Source organism: Leucoraja erinacea, chromosome 2 (genome assembly GCF_028641065.1).
Source record: "Leucoraja erinacea ecotype New England chromosome 2, Leri_hhj_1, whole genome shotgun sequence".
NCBI lineage: Eukaryota > Metazoa > Chordata > Chondrichthyes > Rajiformes > Rajidae > Leucoraja > Leucoraja erinaceus.
The window spans coordinates 30,020,636-30,044,201 of NC_073378.1; the positions used below are offsets into that span (position 1 = coordinate 30,020,636).

General features: G+C 48.1%; 1 protein-coding gene across 4 annotated transcripts in view; it reads left to right on the forward strand.

Moving 5' to 3' along the window:
* Positions 1-23,566, forward strand: part of atxn1a (ataxin 1a) — a 248,554-nt gene that overhangs the window by 55,533 nt on the left and 169,455 nt on the right. For 3 of the 4 annotated variants that reach the window (XM_055654143.1, XM_055654126.1, XM_055654158.1), the window contains exon 2: positions 15,832-15,987. The exons of the other annotated variant lie outside the window; for it this stretch is intronic. The gene's annotated coding sequence lies outside the window, so the exon portion shown is untranslated. The remainder of the gene's footprint in view (positions 1-15,831; positions 15,988-23,566) is intronic. 4 annotated transcript variants of the gene reach the window in all.

The following is a 23,566-nucleotide window of genomic DNA, read 5'->3' on the forward strand; positions in this document are numbered from 1 at the left end:
TATGGAGAGAAGGCAGGTACGGGTACTGAGTTGGATGATGATCATATTGAATGGCGGTGCAGGCTCGAAGGGCCGAATGGCCTACTCCTGCACCTATTTTCTATGTTTCAATGTTTCTTCCCAATGGCAACGGAGAGATGATTGTGTGGCCAGGATGGTGTGGCTCTTTGATGATGTTGGCAGTTTCTTGAGGCAGCGACTGCAATAGATCCGTTCAATGGTGGGGAGGTCGGAGCCGATGATGGACTGGGTAGTGGTCACAACTTTCTGTAATCTTTCAGGCTGATGTGGGGGTGGGGTGGCAGGAAGTAGAAAGGAAGAGGCGGAGACAGTGGGCTGTGGGAGAGCTGGGAAGGGGAGGGGAAGGAGGGAGAAAGCAAGGACTACCTGAAATTGGAGAAGTCAATGTTCATATCGCTGGGGTGTAAACTGCCCAAGCGAAATATGAGGTGCTGCTCCTCCAATTTGCGGTGGGACTCACTCTAGCCATGGAGGAGGCCCAGGACAGAAAGAAAGGTTGGATTCGGAATGGGAGGGGGAGTTGAAGTGCTGAGCCACCGGGAGATCAGGTTGGTTGTTGCGAACTGAGCGGAGGTGTTGGGTGATGCGATCGCCGAGCCTGCACTTGGTCTCACCAATGTAGAGCAGTAGACAGTCAAGAGTGTTTTATTGTCATGTGTCCCAAAATGGGTACAATGACATTCCTACGTGCCGCAGTAAAGCAGATGTGGAAACATAGTACTCTGTAAACAATAATAATATAATAATAATAATCTTATTTATATAGCACATTTTTAGTCAACTTGCATTGACCCCAAAGTGCTTCACATAATTACATTACATTTACACACAGGCAAAGGTGGGTGAAGTGTCTTGCCCCAAGGACACAACGACAGTATGAACTCCAAGCGGGATTCGAACCGGCTACCTTCCGGTCGCCAGCCGAACACTTAGCCCATTGTGCCATCTGTCGTCCCATCCACACCACGATCACACATCCAACACCACGAATAAACACACAAAATTAGTTTAGTTTAGAGATACAGGGCGGAAACAGACCCACTGAGTCCGAGTGGACCAGCGATCCCCGCACACTAAAGCTATCCTACACACACTAGGGACGACTCACAGTTTTCACCAAGCCAATTAGAGTGTGGGAGGAAACTGGAGCGCTCGGAGAAAACCCATGCAGGTCACGGAGAGAACGTACAAACTCCGTATGCTTGGCTCATATCCCTGTGAAGCTGTCCAATCCAACCTGCCTTTATGTTTCTTAAACGCTGCAATGATACCATGAAACTTTATTGTCACATGTACCTAGACACAGTGAAATTCTTTATTTTGCATACAACCCGATAAAACCGCACAATAGATAAGCACACTCATAGTGCAACGATTGTAGTGTGAGGATGGTAGGCAGCGACTCGTATCTTTTGTTGTATAGTTGTACAGAGCCCTAGTGAGGCCACACCTGGAGTATTATGAAGGGTTTGGACACGCTAGAGGCAGGAAACATGTTCCCGATGTTGGGGTAGTCCAGAACCAGGGGCCACGGCTTAAGAATAAGGAGTAAGCCATTTAGAACGGAGACGAGGAAACACTTTTTCTCACAGAGAGTTGTGAGTCTGTGGAATTCTCTGCCTCAGAGGGCGGTGGAGGCAGGTTCTCTGGATGCTTTCAAGAGAGAGCTAGATAGGGCTCTTAAAAAATAGCAGAGTCAGGGGATATGGGGAGAAGGCAGGAACGGGGTACTGATTGGGGATGATCAGCCATGATCATATTGAATGGCGGTGCTGGCTCGAAGGGCCGAATGGCCTACTCTGCACCTATTGTCTATTATCTATTATCTCTTCGATGGTGGGGAGGTCAGTACCGTGATGGACTGGGCGGTGTTCACTATTTTTGCAGTCTTCTTCGTTCCTGGGCATTTGAGTTGCTGAACCGGGCCGTGATGCAACCAGTCGATATGCTCTCTACTGTACACCTGTAGACATTCAAGAGAGGAACCATCAACGTGCCAAGTTTCCTCAGTCTTCTAAGGAAGTACGGAGGCGTTCAGGGACCAGGAACCAAACGGAGGCAGGTGGGACTAGTGTAGATGGGGGCATGTTGGTCGGTGTGGGCAAGTTGGGCTGAAGGGCCTGTTTCTATGTCGTGTGACTCCGTGACTCCAGGCACTTCCACTCGGAGTGGCTACAGGGTGGAGCTCTCTGAACGATGGAACTGAACCAAACTGGGGCAGAGCCATGAGGGGCGGCATGGAGGTGCAGCGGTTGAGTTGCTGCCTCTACCGGAGTTTGTACCTTCTCCCTGTGACCGCGTGGGTTTTTCCCGACTGCTCCGGTTTCCTCCCACAGGTTAAGTAGGGTCATTCATAAGTTCGAGGAGCAGAATGAGGCCATTCGGCCCATCAAGTCTACTCCGCATTTCAATCATGGCTGATCTATCTTTTCCTTTCAACCCCATTCTCCTGCCTTCTCCCCATAACGCCAGACATCCATACTAATCAAGAATCTGTTAATCTCCGCCTTAAAAATATCTATTGACTTGGCCTCCACAGCCGTCTGTGGCAAAGAATTCCACAGATTCACCACCCTCTGACTATGGAAATTCCTCCTCATCTTTCTAAAGGAACGTCCTTTAATTCTGAGGCTGTATATATATATATATATATATATTTATTTATTGCTCATTATTCTATGTTCGCTCTTCTGAGGAGATGCTAACTACATTTCGTTGTCTATGTACTGTACACTACACAATGACAATAAAGATTGAATCTGAATCTGAATCTGACTCTCAGGTCCTAGACTCTCCCACCAGTGGAAGCATCCTCTCCGCATCCACTCTATCCAGGGCTTTGACTAGTCGGTAACTTTCAATGAGGTCCCCTCTCAACCTCCGAAACTCCAGCGAGTGCAGGTGGCGCCAACAAACGCTCATCATATGTCAACCCAATCATTCCTGGGATGATTCTTGTAAAACCTCCTCTGGACCATCTCCAGGGCCAGCACATCTTTCCTCAGATATTGGGCCCACAAACGCTCACAAAAATTTGCTTATTTGAATTATAAATTGTCCCTGGTGTGTAGGATGATCAGCCATGATCACATTGAATGGCGGTGCTGGCTCGAAGGGCCGAATGGCCTACTCCTGCACCTATTATCTATTGTCTATTGATAGTGCTAGTGAACGGGGTGATCGCTGGTCGTCGCGGATTCAGTGGTCCTGTGGGGCCTGTTTCTAAAGCCAATGACAATTCTCCTCCAGTTTTGGGTAGTGGCCTAAACTCTTGTCGAAGGTGGACAAAAATGCTGGAGAAACTCAGCGGGCGAGGCAGTCTCACCCGCTGAGTTTCTCCAGCATTTTTGTCCACCTTCGATTTTTCCAGCTTCTTCCTTAAACATAACTCTTGCCCTGGATCAGGATTTAGTAAATAATATCCAGAACTATCCTGAAATAAATGTGAAATGAAATCCGTGCAGTGTAAAGAGTACTACATGCATCTGGCCGTGCTAAATCCGATGGGGAAGTGTTTAATGCTGACATTGGATGCCAGAAACATTCCAAACACAGGCACTGGCATCCTTCAAACCAACCCGCAAAAATATACTCAATCCCTTCCCTTAAACATCAAAATAGATAATTGAACAGCAGACTTAAAATAATCCGAAAACTGCGACTACGTGTTCTATAAATGGACGGGAGGCAAAATGAGCCTCAACTTTCGTGCAATCCTTTATTTAGAAAGGAACGTCAAATTTGAATTCTGCATTTATATCTATTAAGAATGCAGACGGGTAAATCTGTCCCGAGTTATACCGCCCGGCCCATCACGGATACTGACCTCCCCACCATCGAAGGGATCAACAGGAGTTGCTGCCTCACAAAGGGCAGCCAGCATCATCAGAGACCCACACCACCCTGGCCACGCTCTCATCTCACTCCGGCCATCGGGAAGAATGTGCAGGAGCCTGAAAACTGTAACGTCCAGGTTCAGGAATAGCTTCTTCCCGACAGCCATCAGGCTATTAAACGCTACAACCTCATATCAGCTCTGAACTACATATATATATAAACAAACAATTATAATATATACTAGACCAAGTGCAGACCCGTTGGGTCTGTTCCCCCAATGTGCGGTTGTGGGGGGGAAGGCGGCATACAGCGTCACACACACTAACTACCCCCCCCCCCACGCTAATTACCCCCCTTGATATTATATTAGTATTATTAATTTGCTCCTTTTACCCCATAAACACCCTATCTACTGGCGCATAGCCCCCAACTTGCAGTCACACGGGGGGGGGGGGGGGGGGGGGGGGGGGGGGGGGGGGGAGGGGCGGAGACAGAGAGGGAGACAGAGAGACAGAGATAGAGGGCAAGAGGGAGAGGGGGTGGAGAGGAGGAGAAGAGGGAAGGTGGGTGAGGGGGGAAAGGTGGGGGAGGAGGGGAGGAGAGAGAGAGGGGGAGTGAGGGGGAGAGAGAGGGTGTGCTGAGAGAGGGGAGGGGAGAGAGGTAGGGGGGATGGGTGGAGGGAAGGAGGGGGGGGGAGAGAGGGGGGTTTGAGGGGAGGGGAGGGAGGGTGGGGGGGAGGGGTGGAGGGAGGGGGGGAGAGGAGGGGGAGGGGGGAGGGAGGGAGAGGGGAGGGGGGGGAGGAGAGGGCAGAGGGGGGGGGAGAGGGGGGAGAGGGAAAGGGGAAAGAGGGGGGGAGAGAGGAGGGTGTGCTGAGGGGAGGAGGGAGGGGTGGGGAAGAGGTAGGGGGAGGGAGGGGGTGGAGGGAAGGGGAGGGGTGTGTGGAGAGGAGGGGGGATAAGGGGAGGGTGGGGGGGAGGGGGGTGGGGGAGAGGGAGGAGAGGGTGGGAGGGGGGGGGAGAGAGAGAGAGGAGGAGGAGAGAGGAGGAGGAGAGGAGAGGGGAGGAGAGGGGGGAGGAGGGGGGGAGAGAGGGAGGAGGAGGGGAGAGGAGGGGGGAGAGGAGGGGGGGCGGAGAGGGAGAGGGGGGGAGAGGAGAGGGTGAGGAGGGGAAAGGGGGGAGGAGAGGGGAGGAAAGGGGGGGAGAGAGAGGGGGGGAGGAGAGGGGGCGGAGAGGGAAAGGGGGGGAGAGGAGAGGGGGGGGAGAGGAAAGGGGGGGAGAGGGAAAGGGGGGAAAGGAAAGGGGGGGGAGATCCTAAAAAACATTTTAGAACCAAAAAAGCCACATTCTGCAAGCATTGTAGAACCAAAAGAGACTTTTTGCAAACATTTTAGAGCCAATAAACACTTTTTGCAAATATTTTAGAACCAATAGACACATTCTGCAAGCGTTTTAGAACACTAAGGACACTTACATTTGAGTAGACGTGTGTTCAGTGTTATTCACAGCTCAGAGAAACGGGACCCTCTGCCTTCCTCCAGCTTACAGACACTAATTGAGGCACACCACTTCCTGGTTTTATAGTCCCTCCCCCCTGCCGCCAGCAGGGGCAGCAGAGAGAATGGGGAATTTTGTAAAATCATTAATATCTCTGTCATTTTTCATCGACGGGAAAATCCTCGGCACACATACGGCGGAGGGGGGCACTGAGCAAGGTGGCCAAAAATGACGGCCGTAGGTGGCGGCGTTCTCTCGGAAATCGCAGCACAGATGGCCAAAACCGGTCAAGAACAGACTTTTAGTAATATAGATTGATATAAACAAACAAATTTCAGAAGGTAGACAAAAATGCTGGAGGAACTCAGCGGGTGAGGCAGCATCTATGGAGCGAAGGAATAGGCAATGTTTCGGGTCAAGACCCTTCTTCAGACTGACGTGTGTGAGGGGGTTGGGGCGGGTCACCTCATATTTTGCTTAGATCGTTTTATTATTTTTATTATTAATGTTGAATGTTTTATGCGTCATTCCTAACTTTCACTGTATGTCATGTTGTCATTTGCGGGCGGAGCACCAAGGCAAATTCTTTGTATATGAATACTTGGCCAATAAACGTATTCATTCATTCATTACACCTCAGCAGTATGAACATTGACTTCTCTAATTTCAGATAGTCCTTGCTTTCTCCCCCATCATCAATGACATGCAAAACAAGTCAAATGGCCACTACACTGCCCACTGACTCCGCGCCAACCAGCGATCACACATACACTAATTCTATGCCCTGCACACTCCAAAGACGTACAGGTTTGTAGGTTCATTGGTTTGAGTTTGTATACTTGGTGTAAGTGTAAATTGTCCCTAGTGTGTGTGGGATAGCGCTAATGTGCGGGGATCGCTGGTCGGCGCGGGCCAAAAGGCCTGTTTCGCGCTGTATCTCTCAACTAAACTAAACTGCAAGCAATTATACAGAAGCCAATTAACCTACAAACCTGTACGTCTTTGGAATGTGGACCAGAGTTCCCGGGGAAATCCCTCGCAGGTCATGGGGAGAAGGTACAAACTCCGTACAGACAGCACCCGCAGTCAGAGTCGAACCCGGGTCTCTCGCTCTGTGAGGCAGCAACTATACCGCTGCGCCACCGTGCCGCCCCGAAACAAATTAATTTGGATGAAGGTAATGATAATGTAGACCAGTTCAAAGTGGCACTCTCCAGCGAGATGACATCTCCAGCAATGACTACAGTGAGCACAAGGATATATACATGGAAAGGGCAGGTTTAGAGGGATAAAGGCCAAACGCAGGCAGGTGGGACTGGTGTAGCTGGGACATGTTGGTCGGTGTGGGAAAGTTGGGTTGAAGGGCCTGTTTCCATGCTGTCCCACTCGATGACTCTAAGAGGGATGATGTGGGAACAGAGTTGATGTGGACAGACTTTTCCCTTTGAGAATAGGGAAGATTCAAACAAGAGGACATGACTTCAGAATTAAGGGACAGAAGTTTAGGGGTAACATGAGGGGGAACTTCTTTACTCAAAGAGTGGTAGCGGTGTGGAATGAGCTTCCAGTGGAAGTGGTGGAAGCAGGTTCGTTGCTATCATTTAAAAATAAATTGGATAGGCATATGGATGAGAAGGGAATGGAGGGTTATGGTATGAGTGCAGGCAGGTGGGACTAAGGGAAAAAAAGTTGTTCGGCACGGACAAGACCCGGAGCGCGGCCTTGCATCACCCGGCGCGGCGTTAATGGCCGCGGGACAATTGTTATCGCTCGCCAGGGGCTCTGACTTTGACTCTGACATTGGGGGGAGAGGGAAGTGCAGGGGAGAGATACGTTTTTTTTTGCCTTCCATCACAGCGAGGTGGAGATGCGCTGTGACGGATGTCTGTGTAAATTGTGTTGTGGCTTGGGTCTTTTTTTTCTTGTATGTATGACTGCAGAAACAACATTTCACTTGAGCCTCTATGAGGTTCAAGTGACAAATAAATTGTTTAAGAGGGAACTGCATACACTATACCGACATACACTATAAACCCACTGACTCCCATGGCTATCTGGACTACACGTCTTCCCACCCTGCTTCCTGTAAGGACTCCATCCCCTACTCCCAATTCCTCCGTCTACGCCGCATCTGCTCCACGGATGAGGCGTTCCACACCAGGACATCTGAAATGTCCTCATTATTCAGGGAAACGGGGGTTCCCCTCCTCCAGCCATAAATGAGGTTCCCGCACCAGTGGTCTCTTCCATACCCCGACCAACACTGCTCTCTCTCCCCACCCCCCGCACTCGCAACAAGGGCCGAGTCCCCCTAGTCCTCACCTTTCACCCCACCAGCCGTCACATACAAAAAAGCAATCCTCCGCCAGTTTCGCCAACTCCAACGTGACCCCACCACTCGCCAGCATCTTCCCATCTCCCCCCATATCTGCCTTCCGCAAAGACCGCTCCCTCCATAACTCCCTTGTCAATTCGGTTCCATTCCCTCTCGGTCCACCCCCTAAACCCCGGGCACTTTCCCTGGAAGTTGTAGGCAACCGCAAGAGATGCAAAACACTTGTCCTTTACCTCCCCCCTCGACGTCCGTTTCAAGGACCCAAGCAATCGTCCATCCCAGTGTGCGACAGAGGTTTACCTGCATCTCTTCCAACCTCATCTATTGCTTGGGGGTCCGCTGCTCTAAGATGTCAGCAGATCTATCCTCGGTTGAGACCAAGCGGAGGTTTGGGCGATCGTTTCGCCGAAACACCTCCCGCTCGGTCCGCAATAACCAAGCTGGACCTCCCCTCTCCGGTGGCTCAGCACTTCAACTTCTCCCCTCCCACTCCGTCTCCGACCTCTCTGTCCTGGGTCTGCCTCCATGGCCACAGCGAGCAGCACCGGAAATTGGAGGAACAGCACCTCATGGTTTCCGTTTGGGGAGTCGAACCCCGGGGGCATGAACATCGAATTCTCCCCAGTGTTTTGTTAGTCCTTGCTGTCTCCTCCCCTTCCTCACCCCCCCTGCTGTCTCCTCCCAGCCCCCAGCCTTCGGGCTCCTCCTCCTTTTCCCTTTCTTGTCCCCGCCCACCCCCGCCCCCGATCAGTCTGAAGAAGGGTTTCGGCCCGAAACGTTGCCTATTTCCTTCGCTCCATAGATGCTGCTGCACCCGCTGAGTTTCTCCAGCTTTTTGATTGTAGGTAACCGACAAATAAATTGTATTGTATTGTTGTACTTGTAGGGCCGAGATGGCCTGTTTCCGTGCTGTAATTGTTATATGGTTATATGGTTATATGGATGATTATCTCACTGCCCGCAATCTGACAACCTAACCCTAGTTCTAGAGCACTCCACTCTGAATTGGCACTAATCGCAGAATTAAAAACCCATCCAACTTTGATAACAGTTGGTATATAAATGCAAATGCCAGGCAAAGTCCAAAGGTCAGGCTATCGACCTTATCTCTGAAACCTTATATGCCCTCCCACCAACTCCCTGACTTTCTTCCCCCTCCCCCTCCCCCCGTCATTGTTGGTGGTGGCTTCAGCTGTCGAAAACCTCAGTGGGGGTGCAGCGGTAGAGTTGCTGCTGCCTCACAGCGACAGAGATCCGGGTTCGATCCTGACTATCGGTGCTGTCTGCACAGAGTTTGTACGTTCTCCCCTTGACCTGCGTGGGTTTTATACGGGTGCTCCGGTTTCCTCCCACACTCTTAAGACGTACAGGTTTATAGGTTAATTGGCTTCTTAAACTGTCCCTGGTGCGTGGAATAGTACTACTGTGGGTAGACACAAAATGCCTGAGTAACTCAGCGGGACAGGCAGCATCTCTGGAGAGAAGGAATGAGACCCAACTTCAAAGATGCTGCCTGTCCCGCTGAGTTACTCCAGCATTTTGTATCTACCTTTGATTTAAACCAGCATCTGCAGTTCTTTCCTACACATAGAACTAGTGTGAACGGGTGATCACTGGTCGGCGCGGACTCGGTGGGACATAGGGCCTGTTTCTACGCTGTATCTCTAAACTAAAGTAAACTAGTTAACATTTAATAAGTGGAAGTTTGTAGGTGAATTGGCTTCAGTAAATTGCCGCTAGTGTGTAGGATGCAAAACTGTGATAACTAGTGTACGGGGTGATCACTGGTCGATGCGGACTCGGTGGGACGTAGGGCCTGTTTCTGCGCTGTATCAGAAAACTTATCCCTCCATCCTAGACCGTTCAACATCCTCACCTCCATCAATCCATTCCTCAAAGTCTGCCTGCCTCACTGATTATGTTTTGGCTTGGGGGCAATTTTTGCCTGGTTATTTTAATATGTTAAAGATGCTTCAAGTCATTCCAGTTAATCCTCAAAGGTTCAAAAGTACAAAGGTCAGTTTATTGTCACGTGTCACGTAATTAAGGTACAGTGAAACTCGAATTACCTTCCAAGCGCACTAAAAAAAACAACAAGACACACAACTACATAAAAGTGAACATAAACATCCACCACAGTGGATTCCCCACATTTCTCACTGTGATGGAAGGCAATAAAGTCCAAACTTCTTCCCCTTTACTCTCCCGCGGTTGGGGAGGTCGAACCATCTGCAATCGGGGCGATCGAAGCTACGGCAGCTGGTGATCGAAGTCCCGGCGTCGGGGCAAACGAAGATCCCTTGTCGGGGCGATCGAAACCCCCGCGTCAGGATGGTTGAAGCTCCCGCGTCGGGACAGTCGAAGTTCCTGCGCTTTGGAGCTCCCGAAGTCGGTCTCTAACAAGGGACCGCCAGCGCCCCGGTGTTAATTCCCGCAGGCTTCCCGCAGGCTTCCACGGTTGGAGCTCCCGAAGTCGGTCTCCAGCAGAGGCCGCCAGCTCCTCGATGTTAGGCTGCAGTGCGGACAGAGATACGATACGGAAAAAAATAGTATCTCCGTTGAGGTAGGAGATTTAAAAAAGTTTTTCCCAACCCCCCCTTGCCCACCCCCCAACATAAAACAAGCTAACAAACACTAAAACATACATTTAACACATACTAAAAAACAACAGGAAGGAAGGGACAGATAGACTGTTGGCGAGGCAGCCATAGCTGGCGCCACCTGGTGGATATCTTATAATCCATTTGAGGAAGGGAGAGATATACTGATTATAGGCAGGCAGGTAAGAGTGGGTCTGGGCACACACATTGTGGGCCGAAGGGCCTGTTCCTGTTCTGTACTGTTCAATGTTCTACATTCTATGTTCTATTGGCTATGTTGAATGGATGGGCGAAACCTAACATCTGTATGCTGTTAGCTCCTTGTTAAATTGCAAATGTATAAAGCGTGGGAATTTTTTTTAAAAATTGAACATTTCATGTTAATGGCTTTAAATTAAACGTAACTTATTCACAAAAATTAATTGAAGTTTTATAGGTCAATTGGCCTCTGCACATTGCCCCTATTTTGTAAGGACGGGGTGGATGTAACAGTTGGATAGCATCAAACTGCTGTGAATGGGAGAGCAATGGTTGGTGGGGACTTGGTGGGCCAAAGGCCCTGTTGACATGCTGTAAAAAATCAAAAAAATTCACCTTAATGATGTTTAAAATAAACTGTATTTAGTTTAGTTTAGTTCAGCGCGGGAACAGGCCCTTCGGCCCACCGGGTCCGCGCCGACCAGCAATCCCCGCACATTAATACTATCCTACACCCACAATTTTTACATTTACCAAGCCAATTAACCTACAAACCTGTCCTTCTTTGGAGTGTGGGAGGAAACCGAAGATCTTGGAGAAAACCCACCCAGGTCACAGGAAGAACGTACAAACTCCGTACAGACAGCACCCGTGGTCGGGATCGAACCCGGTTCTCCGGCGCTGTGAGGCAGCGACTCTACCGCTGCGCCACCGTGCCGCCCATTTTAATTTATTCACTTTAAAGTGAATTCAAGTATTGTAGGTTAATTGGCCTCTGTAAATTGTCCCTAGTGTGCAGAGGAGTGGATGAGAAAGTGGAACATAGAAGTGGTGTAAATGGGCGATCGATGGCTGGCGTGGGCTCGGTGGGCTGAAGGGCCTGTTTCCGTGCTGTAAGAGAAATGCTTAAAAGATTTTTACCTCAATTACTTCAAAATGAATTGGATTTATTCACTCAAAATACAATTGAAAAGTTCCAGCAAGATGCTACGTATTATGCTGATGTAGTTCTTAATGTTGATCTAACGCATTGAAATGTTCAAAAGCTCAAGGGCAGATCCAGACGTTTTCTTTTCTGCACTGATCTGGAACTTAAGGAATTTGCACACTACAACTTAAAAGAAACAGCTGTAGAGCTGCTGCCCTACATCACCAGAGACCCGGGTTCAATCCAGTCTTATGGAGTTTGTAAATTCTCCCTGTGACCGCGTGGGTTTTCTCCGAATGCTCCGCTTTCCTCCCACACTCCAAAGACGCACAGGTTTGTAGGTTAATTGGCATCTGCAAATCATAAATTGTCCCCAGTGTGTGTAGGATAGTACGGGGTGATCACTGTTCAGCGCGGACTCGGTGGGCCGAAGGGCCCATTTCCACACTGCCTCTCTAACGTTCACAGTAAAGTCTAAAAGATAGGGTAGAGAGTCTGAACCTTTTACCCATGGTGGAAATGTCCAAGACTAGAGTGCATGGCTATAAGGTGAGAGGGGGAAAGTTTAATGGAGATGAGCTGGGCAAGTTTTATTGCACAGAGTAGTGGGGGTGCCTGAAACACACTGCCAGGGGTGGTGGTGGAGGCAGATACGACAGTGGTGTTTAAGAGGCTTTTCGATTGAATGGCGGACTTGACTTGATGGGCAGAATGGCCTAATTCTGTTCCGAAAGCTTATGAATAGGCACTTGAGATATGGATCATGTGCAGGCAGCTGTGCTGCACTGTGCTTCAATCAGTGGGTGGTGAATCTGTGGAATTCTTTGCCACAGAAGGTTGTGGAGGCCAAGTCAGGGGATATTTTTAAGGTGGCGATTGACTGATTATTGATTAGTGCTGTTATTGCTGATTGGGGATGATCAGCCATGATCACATTGAATGGCGGTGCTGGCTCGAAGGGCCGAATGGCCTACTCCTGCACCTATTGTCTATTGTCTATTGTCAAATAAATAAATGATGGGTGTTTCTCCCAAACGTTATGGAGGGAATTGTAGATCAGCCATGATTGAATGGCGGAGTAGACTTGATGGGCCAAATGGCCTAATTTTTCTCCTATCATTTATGAACATATGAACAAGATCTCAGTTCAAGACATAATAGAAATATATAAACTTATGAGAGGTATAGATTGGGTGGAATGTTTTTAACGGAGTGGAAATATCAAAGACATGATTGAGTTGAGATACAGCGCAGAAACAGGCCCTTTGGCCCACCGGGTCCACATCGAACCGGCGATCCCCCGACACGAGAACCAATTTACAATCTTTGCCGAAGTCCAGTAACCTAGAAAACCTGTAAATCTTTCACGTCGGAGGAATTCGGAGCACTCGGGGAAAAGCCACGCAGGTCACGGGGAGAACGTACAAACTCCGTACAGACCGCACCCGTGGTCAGGATCGAACCCGGGTCTCTGGCGCTGTGAGGCGGCAACTCTACCGCTGCGCCACCGTGCCGCCCCTTCACTGTACCTCGGTACACAAGACAATAGACTAAACTAAACCAATCCAGGTAAACGGGACTGGCTTCGGCGGGGAAGTCTAAGGGGATTAGGCGGGGCATAGTGTTGGGCGGGGACCAGTTGAGCCAAAGGGACTGTTTCCGTGCTGTATGACTTTATGACTGTATCTATGCACGCTAGGAATTTCACCTGACTCTGAGGTCTTGGTACAACCACAGTTGACAGCGGCAAGGAGTCATGTAGATATTGAAACTGAAACTGAATGAGGAGGAGAATCCAAAGGCACAGCCCTGTAACCTCCACTCGATGTTTGAGTTTAGTTTATTGTCACGTATACCGAGGTACAATAGGTGCAGGAGTAGGCCATTCGTCCCTTCGAGCCAGCACCGCCATTCAATGTGATCATGGCTGATCATCCCCAATCAGTACTCTGTTCCTGCCTTCTCCCCATATCCCCTGACTCCGCTATTTTTAAGAGCCCTATCTCTTGAAAGCATCCAGAGAACCTGCCTCCACCGCCCTCTGTGACAGAGAATTCCACAGACTCACCACTCTCTGTGAGAAAAAGTGTTTCCTCGTCTCCGTTCTAAATAGCTTACTCCTTATTCTTAAACTGTGGCCCCTGGTTCTGGACTCCCCCAACATCGGGAACATGTTTCCTGCCTCCAGCGTGTCCAAGCCCTTAGCAATCTTATATGTTTCAACACAGTTCAGTGAAAAGCTTTTGTTACATGCTAACCAGTATTTCACTTGGGCAGCTTACAATCCAGCGGTATGTATCTTGACCTTTCTAACTTCAAGTAACCATTGCTTTCCCTCTCTCTCTCCGTCCCTCCCCCACCCTAGTTCTCCGACTAGTTTCACTGTCCTCCTGATTAAATCTTACTGTTTGTATGCCTCGTTGCCACCTTCTCCTCAGCCAACAATTATCCTTTCTACATTTTCCTTGACCTTCGTCCCCTTTGATCCCTCATTTTCACACCTTTGTCCTTGAATATCTCTATGTCTCTCTCTCCCCTGACCGTCTGAAGAAGTGTTTCAACCCGAAACGTCACCCATTCCTTCTATCCAGAGATGCTGCCTAACCCACTCAGTTACTCAGCATTTTGTGTCTATCTTCAGCGGAAAGGCAATACATGATTACAATAGAGCCATCCCCAGTAAACAGATACATGATGAAGGGAATAACATTTAGTGCAAGATAAAGTCCTGTAAAGTCTGATTAATGATAGTCTCCAATGAGGTAGATAGTAGTTCAGGACTGCTCTCTAGTTGTTGGTAGGATGGTTCAGTTGCCTGATAACAGCTGGGAAGAAACTGTCCTTGAATCTGGAGGTGCGCGTTTTTCACACTTCTGTGCCATTTGCCCGATGGGAGAGGGGAGAAGAGGGAGTGGCCAGGGTGTGACTGGTCCTTGATTATACTGCTGGCCTTGCCGAGGCAGTGTGAGGTGTAGATAGAGTCAACGGAAGGGAGGTTGGTTTGTGTGACGGTCTGGGCTGCGTCCACAATATCTCGCTATTGGAGTGATTCAGCGTGGAAATAGCCCAACTTGCCCACACCAGCCAACATGTCCCAGTTACACTAGTCCCACCTGCCCACCTTTGGTCGATAGCCCTCCAAGCCTGTCCTATCCATGTACCTGTCTAACCGTTTCTTAAACGTTGGGATAGTCCCAGCCTCAACTACCTCCTCTGGCAGCTTGTTCCATACACCCGCCACCCTTTGTGTGAACAAATTACCCCTCAGATTCCTATTAAATGTTTTTCCTTCACCTTAAACCTATGTCCTCTGGTCCTCGATTCCCCCACTCTGGGCAAGAGACTCTGTCCATCCACACAATCTATTCCTCTCATAATTTTGTACACCTCTATAAGATCACCCCTCATCCTCCTGCACTCCAAGGAATAGAGTCCCAGCCTGCCCAACCTCTGCCTATAGCTCAGACCCTCTAGTCCTGGCAACATTCTTGTGAACTTTCTCTGTACCCTTTCCAGCTTGACAACATCTTTCCTATAACATGGTGCCCAAAACGGAACACAATGCTCTAATTGCGGCCTCACCAACGTCTTATACAACTGCAACGTGACCTCCCAACTTCTCTCGGGGCACAAAACATCAAGTAACCCGGGCATTCCCTCTCTCTCCATCCCTCCCCCACCCAAGTTGCACCAGCTTCTCGTTTTCACCCAACAAACAGCAAGCAACAGCCTGTTTTATTTATCATCGTTACTTTCTTGCATATCTTTCATTCTTTGTTCTTTATCTCTCTCTACATCATCGTCTATATCTCTCGTTTCCCTTTTCCCTAAAGGGCCTGTCCCACTTTCCCGAGTTATGAATTCTCCCGAATTTTCCCCTTGATTCAAACTCGGAGATTCCAGTCGTAGGTACTCGGGGCTATTTTTTTTACTCGTGGACATTTTTCATCATGCTGAAAAAACGTCCCGACTTACCTGATGCCCCGAGTACCTATGGCTGGCATTACGAGCCGCTACGAAATATATACGGACTCCTACGGACTCGCTACGGACATTCCCCGAGTTTGAATCAAGGGGAAAACGCGGGAGAATTCGTGAGTAACTCGGGAAAGTGGGACAGGGGCTTTTACTAAGTCTGGTGAAGGGTCTCGACCCGAAACGCCACCCATTCCTTCTCTCCAGAAATGCAGCCTGTCCAGCTTTTTGTGTCTGTCTCCCAACTTCTGTACTCAATACTCTGACCGTTGTACTGAGATTATCCGCAGACACTGACGCAGATGAATTCCATTTCCTAGTTGGTCGTCACGTGGTGTGGTTGTAAAACTGGTGCAGTTAAGTTAATGGTAGTTCCTCTCTTGCGAGCTGGGAATGAGAAGTCCCTTAACGTCTCCACCCTCTCTCTCTCTCATTCAATCACAGAAGTTAGCTGCCACTGTTGGAAACGTCCTGCTCCCAAGATTAAACTACTGTTGACAACCTCGGAACCGATACTCAACATATTATCCTGCGCTACGCAGAAAAGGGGATATGAAATTCCTTGCAGCAATCTTTGACGTAAAGTGATTCATTTTATGGGTAAGTTTAAAGATTTATTTCTGATACGGAACGATCTCTGGATGCTTTCAAGAGAGAGCTAGATAGGGTTCTTAAAGATAGCAGAGTCAGGGGATATGGAGAGAAGGCAGGAACGGGGTACTGATTGGGGATGATCAGCCATGATCACATTGGCGGTGCTGGCTCGAAGGGCCGAATAGTCTACTCCTGCACCTATTGTTTATTGTCTATTTCATCTTTTGTGTCGATTTTGGATAAACTATATTTTCGGCCAGATCTGAATCGGCAAGAGGGAAGAGCACAAGAGAGTTTGCCTGAAAAGAAACTAGAAATTGCGACATTCGAAATGTCTGCCTTTGTGGAGACGTTTCCCAATATATATTTCTGCAACACATAACAGACCGTGTCTTGAGCTAAACTCAAAGTGCTGGAGTAACTCGGTGGGTCAGGCATCATCTTAGAGGCACAGAGGTAGAGTTGCTGCCTCACAGCATCTGGGACCTGGGTTCCATCCTGACCACGTGTGCTGTCTGTACGGAGTTTGTACGTTCTCCCCGTGACCTGCGTGGGTTTTCTCCAAGATCTTCGGTTTCCTCCCACACTCCAAAGACATGCAGGTTTGTCGGTTAATAGGCTTCGGCAAAATTTGTAAATTGTCCCTCGTGTGTGTAGGATAGTGCTAATGTACGGGGTGATCGCTGATCGGCGCGGACTCGGTGGGCCGAATGATCTGTTTCCGCGTCGTATCTCTAAAGTATAAAACGTCTATGAAGAGAATGGCTCTTGCTACCTGACACTGAGTTACTCCAGCACTTTGTATTTTGTTTGGGATTCCATCATCCACAGATACGTGCATATACATTTTGAAACTTAATTGGGAGAGTTGATCAAAATATGATAAACTTAATATACTATCTTAATCCATGACGTACACTGTGTGAACTGTATCAATTTGGAAGGCTAAAGCAAGCAAGATGATTATTGATGGAGCGTTACAGGTAGTTAGAAGGTCATAAGTGATAGGAGTAGAATTAGGCCATTCGGCCCAGCAAGTCTATTCCGCCATTCAATCATGGCTGATCTATCTCTCCCTCCCAACCCCATTCTCCTGCCTTCTCCCCATAACCTCTGACACCAGTACTAATCAAAAATCTATCTATCTCTGTCTTAAAAATAGATAGGGTGGTCAAAAAGGCTTTTGGCACTTTGGCCTTCATTAGTCAAGATTTTTGAGTATAGAAGTTGGGAGGTCATGTTGCAGTTGTAGAAAGATTGTTGGGCGAGGTCGATTTTAGAGTATTGTGTTCAGTTCTGGGCAGCATGTTAAAGGAAAGATGTTGTCAAGCTGGAAAGGGTGCAGAGAATATTTGTGAGGATGTTGCCAGGACTCGAGATCTTGTGCTATAGGAAACTGTTGAGCAGGCTGGGACTCTATTCGTGGAGTGTAGGAGGGTGAGGGGTGATCTTATAGAGACGTACAAACTCATGCGAAGAAAAACATTACAACACACACCAACAAAACATTACAGTGGCCGAATTACAGTTGGGCTAGTGTATAAAATCATGAGAGGAATAGATCGGGGAGACTCACAGAGTCTCTTGCCCAGAGTAGGGGAATCGAGGACCAGAGGACATAGGTTTGAAGTAAAGGGGAAAGGACTTAATAGGAATCTGAAAGGTAACTGTTTTATCCAAAGATTAGTGGGTGTATGGAACAAGCTGCCAGAGGAGGTAGTTGAAGCAGGGACTATCGCAACTTTTAAGAAACATTTAGACAGATACATGGATAGGACAGGTTTGGAGAGATATGGGCCAAAAGCAGGCAGATGGGACTAGTGTAGATGGGGATGTTGGTTGGGCTGAAGGGCCTGTTTCCACACTGTATGACTCCGTGACTATGCCATCGCGATAAGGTGTGAGGGGAAATGTCTAGTGGAGATATGCAGGCAAGTTTTGTGGTGGTGGGGGCCTGGGATGCATTGACAGAGGGTGGAGGCAGATACGATATTGGTCTTCAAGAGGCTTAATTTGGATACGCACACGGATATGCTGAAAATGGAGGGTTATGGATCGCCTACGGCCAAGACGAGATCAGTTTAACTCAGCATCGTGTTCAGCACAAACATTGTGGGCCGAAGGGCCTGTTCCTGTGCTTGTACTGTTCTATGTATGACCAAATGTGGAATTCTCTGCCTCAGAGGGTGGTGAGGGCAGGTTCTCTGGATGCTTTCAAGAGAGAGCTAGATAGGGCTCTTAAAAATAGCGGAGTCAGGGGATATGGGGAGAAGGCAGGAACGGGGTACTGATTGGGGCTGATCAGCCATGATCACATTGAATGGCGGTGCTGGCTCGAAGGGCCAAATGGCCTACTCCTCCACCTATTGTCAATTGTCAAAGTTCGGAAAACTTTAGCTAAGTTCTGATGAAATATTAGCCTGAAACATTTTCATTTCTCATTCCATATTTACCACCTGATATTTTTATCAGTTCTTTTTCCTGCAATCTTTCTCTTGGTAACTTTTCCTGTGCAGCAGCCCAAGTTGTTTTCCTCTGTTCAAGTTGCTTTTTCTGTTCGTGCATCACCTGTTATGTAATTGGGGCAATAAATGATGCAATAGAATCTAATCAGTTGTAATTAAGTTCTAACAAGGAACCAAAAAGGATGTTTACGAAGGAACTGCAGATGCTGGAAAATCAAAGGTACACAAAAATGCTGGAGAAACTCAGCGGGTTCCGAGGGTTTCGGCCCGAAACGTTGCCTATCTCCTTCGCTCCATAGATGCTGCTGCACCCGCTGAGTTTCTCCAGCATTTTTGTGTACCACCAAAAAGGATGTTGCCAGGACTTGAGGTCTTGTGCTTTCGGAAACGGGTTGAGCAGGCTAGGACTCTATTCGTGGAGTGTGGGAGGGTGAGGGGTGATCTTATGGAGACGTACCAACTCGTGAGACGAAAAACATTACAACACACAACAAAATATCAGAGCCAGATTCAGATTCAACTTTAATTGTCATTGTCAGTGTACAGTACATAGACAACAAAATGCAGTTAGCATCTCCCTGGAAGAGCGACATAGAATATGATTTCAATAAATAAATCTATTTACATGTATACAGTCATAGTGTTTTTCCTATGGGAGGAGTGTCCGGGGGGGGGGGGGGGGGTGATTGGCAGTCACCGAGGTACATTGTTGAGTAGTGTGACAGCCGCAGGGAAGAAGCTGCTCCTGGACCTGCTGGTCCGGCAACGGAGAGACCTGTAGCGCCTCCCGGATGGTAGGAGGTTAAACAGTCCATGGTTGGGGTGAGAGCAGTCCTTGGCGATGCTAAGCGCCCTTCGCAGACAACGCAGCCACAGAGTGATACAGTGTGGAGACAGGCCGCTTCACCCCAACTTGCTCACACCAGCCATCATGCCCCATCTACACTCGTCCCACCTGCCTGCCTTTGGCCCATATCCCTCCAAACCTGTCCTATCCATGCACCTGGCCAATTGTCTCTTTTATGTTATGATAGTCCCTGCCACATACGAGGGGATCTTATTGAAACATACAGGGTATAAGATTATTAAGGGTTTGGACACGCTATGGGCAGGCAACATGTTCCCAGTGTTGGGGGAGTCCAGAACCAGGGGCCACAGTTTAAGAATAAGGGGTAAGGTATTTAGAACGGAGATGTGGAAACACTTGTTCACACAAAGAGTTGTGAGTCTGTGGAATTCTCTGCCTCAGAGGGCGGTAGAGGCCGGTTCTCTGGATACTTTCAAGAGTGAGCTAGATAGAGCTAGTCAGGGGATATGGGGAGAAGGCAGGAATTGATTGTGGATGATCAGCCATGATCACATTGAATGGCGGTGCTGGCTCGAAGGGCCGAATGGCCTACTCCTGCACCTATTGTCTATTGCCTATTGTCTATTGTATTGTCTATTATAACATTGAATGGCGGTACTGGCTCGAAGGGCCAAATGGCCTACTCCTGCACCTATTGTCTAATTACCTCCTCTGGCAGCTCGTTCCATACACCCACCCTCCTTTATGTAAAAAAGCCGCCCCTCAGGTTCCTATTAAATCTCTTCCCCCTCACCTCAAACCTATGTCCTCTGGTTCTCGATTCCCCTACTCTGGGCAAGAGACTCTATGCATTTACCCAATCTATTCCTCTCATATTTTTATACACCTCTATAAGATCATCCCTCATCCTCCTGTGCTCCAAGGAATACATTCCTAGCCTCTGCCTCAGGCCCTCGAGTCCTGGCAACATCCATCTTTCCAGCTTGACACTCTTTCCAGCTTGACAACACCTTTCCTTTAACACGGTACCAAAATGAATCTCAATTGGGAAGAACAGTGATACAATTTTCCAACAGAGAGTGGAGATTGAGAAACTCCTGGTACAGGACATGAAAATGACACTTCCTCATTCAAGAGTAATGCAAAGAAAGTCCTTTATTAAAATTAGTCAATGCGCAAATTTCACCATCCTAAAGGGCACAGTAACGTTATTGTCATCTGTAGAGTGCTTAACCTTACAAAAGCACAATTGCTGCCTACAGAGTTACACCATGTGGAAACCTTTGGCCCATACCGGCCAACATGTCCCAGCTATACTAGTCCCACCTGCCCGAGTTTGGTCCACATTTATTCTAGCTATTCTTGTCATGGTTCTGTACGCCTCTGCAAAGATCTCCCCTCATCCTCATGCTCTCCAAGGAATAAGATCCCAGCCTACTCAACCTCTCCCGATAGCTCAGACCCTTGATTCCTGGCGACATCCTCGTAAATCTTCTCTGCAACCTTTATAGTTTCCTCTTTTCAATGACAGGGGTGATAAAATCTGAACACAATACTCTAAATGTGGCCTCACCAACGCCTTATACAACTGCAAAATGACCTTCCAACTTCTCTACTCAATACTGTGACTGATGAAGGCCAATGTGCCAAAAGCCTGTGATGAAATTTTCTCTCTCGTATGAATGCAGGAAAATTCAAAAGTGTTTTATTATCATGTCCCAGAGTAATGAAATTCTTACTTACAGCACCTAGTACTCCGTAAACAATATAATACATGTTCAGTATATGTAAAATTTCAGTATAAATAAAAATATATATTTCAGTATAAATAATCATATATATGTTTATATATATGTTTATTTATATGTTTATATATATATAGGTCAGGTCGTTAACGTTATTCAGGTCGGGGGAGTTCTCCCCTCCACGTGTACAATGTAATCCCCTGCTACCTGCTCCATGGTCGGATAGTCGGCTACTAAACTGTCTCCCCCATCTGGTTTGCCAGGTGAGGAGGGGGCTGTGGACCCCCAGCAGGACCAAAAACAAGACCTGTCAAAGGGCGGATGAGCTCCTAGCGAGCCAACGGCCATCCACACTTCAGTAGAACTGTCGTACATAGCATTGTAAGGAACGATGATAAAGCACACACACACCAAAATCCTGTTCTTCCAGCGGCGGAAGTCCGCAGGAACTGGAGGACAGAGATGTGTGGTGCGTCCGTCACCGTTTCCGTCGGAAACCAGCACCACTGCGTCGCTAATGTTGTCATGATGATGATTATATATATAACACATACGTAGTACATATAAAAACAAACAAACAATAATAGTGCAAAAAAAACAAAACCAATATTCCTAAGTTTATGTAGTTCAGAGCTTATTTGGAGGTTGTAATGTTTAATAGCCTGATGGGTGTAGGGAAGAAGCTGCTCCTGAACCTGGATGTTACAGTTTTCAGGCTTCTGTGCCTTCTCCCCGATGGCAGGAGTGAAATGAGAGCGTGGCCAGGGTTGTGTGGGTCTCTGATGATGCTGGCTGCATTTTTGAGGCAGTGACTCCTGTAGATCCCCTCGATGGTGGGGAGGTCAGCACCCGTGATGGACCGGGCAGGGTTCACCACTTTTTACAGTCTTCTTAGCAACACCAATGGAGTCTCCGATGGATTCATGAGTTCTACGAGCAGATTGAGGCCATTCAGCCCATCAAGTCTACTCTGCCATTCAATCATGGCTGATCTATCTCTCCCTCTCAACCCCATTCTCCTGCCTTTTCCCCATTACCCATGACCTCCGTACTAATCAAGAATCTGTCAATCTCCAAAGATGAGCACAAAAAGCTGGAGTAACTCAGCGAGTCAGACAAAGTCTCTGGAGAAAAGGAAAAGGTGACGTTTTGGGTGGAGACCCTTCTTCAGTCTGATGTATTCAAGAGAGAGTTAGATTTAGCTCTTAGGGCTACTGGAATCAAGGGATATGGGAAAAAAGCAGGAACGGGGTACTGATTGTGGATGATCATATTGAATGCCGGTGCTGGCACAAAAGGCCCGAATGGCCTACTACTGCACCTATTTTCTATCTTTCTATTCCTTTTCTCCAGAGATGCTGTCTGACCCGCTGAGTTACTCCAGCTTTTTGTGTCTATCCGGTTTAAATCACCATCAACAGTTCCTTCCTACTGATCTGTCTATCTCCGATGTGCTAGAAAAGAACTGTGGGAGTGGAAGAGAGACTGAAACAAAGACTGTTCCACCTGTGCATCAAGAGGCAGGTGTAGCTTGAGTCCCCGTCGTATACCAGTCCCCCTAGCCACACTTTTGATTTGAACGAAACAAGTGGAGTTGATGTTGTAAGCAGAGTCATAGAGTGATACAGCGTGGGAACAGCCCCTTCGGCCCAACTCACCCACACCGGCCAACATGTCCCAGCTACACTAGTCCCACCAGCCTGCGCTTGCTCCCTCCAAACCAGTCCTGTCTATGTACCTGTCTAACTGTTTCTTAAATTATGTGTTAGTCCCAGTCTCAACTACCTCCTCCAGCAGCTGGATCCATACACCCACTACCCTTTGTGTGAAAAAGTGACCCCTCAGATTCCTATTAAATCTTTTCCCCGCACCTTGAACCTATGTCCTCTGGTCCTCCGATTCTCCTACTCTGGGCAAGAGACTCTGTGCATCTACCCGATCTATTCCTCTCATGATAGTGAATTGTGTGGCTATTCTGAACCTCGGCTGAAGGTGCAATCGTTTGTTAGCACATCCTTTAAAACATCTTTAGGCTTGAATTATTACGCTTCAGAATCCTTCCAGGTTGCCATGGAGAACTCAAAGAAGGTAAATCTTTCTTCATTGCACCCACAGAGCAACAGTATTACAAAGGCTCGACTAAAATTCTCTTTACAATAAGGATACATTGGCAGGATTCCCAGAACAACTGCTTTGTGACAGTTTCCAAGGATTCAGAGCATCATTGTTCGGTTTAGATATTTAGGGTGGAAATAGGCCCTTCGGCCCATCGAGTCCATGCCGACCAGAGATCACTCACACCGTAGTTCTATGTTATCCCAGTTTCGCATCCTACACACTGGGCGGCACAGTGGCGCAGCGGTAGAGTTGCTGCCTCACAGCGCCAGAGACCAGGGTTCGATCCTGACTACTGGTGCTGTCTGTACGGGATTTCAAGTGGGCTCTCGTGATTTTCTCTGGTATGAAGGAGGTGTCGGACCACCAATTGTCAGAAAATCGGTGATGGATCTGTACTTTAAGAAAAATACTGCATAAACTCAGTAGATCAGGCAGCATCTGTGGAGAGA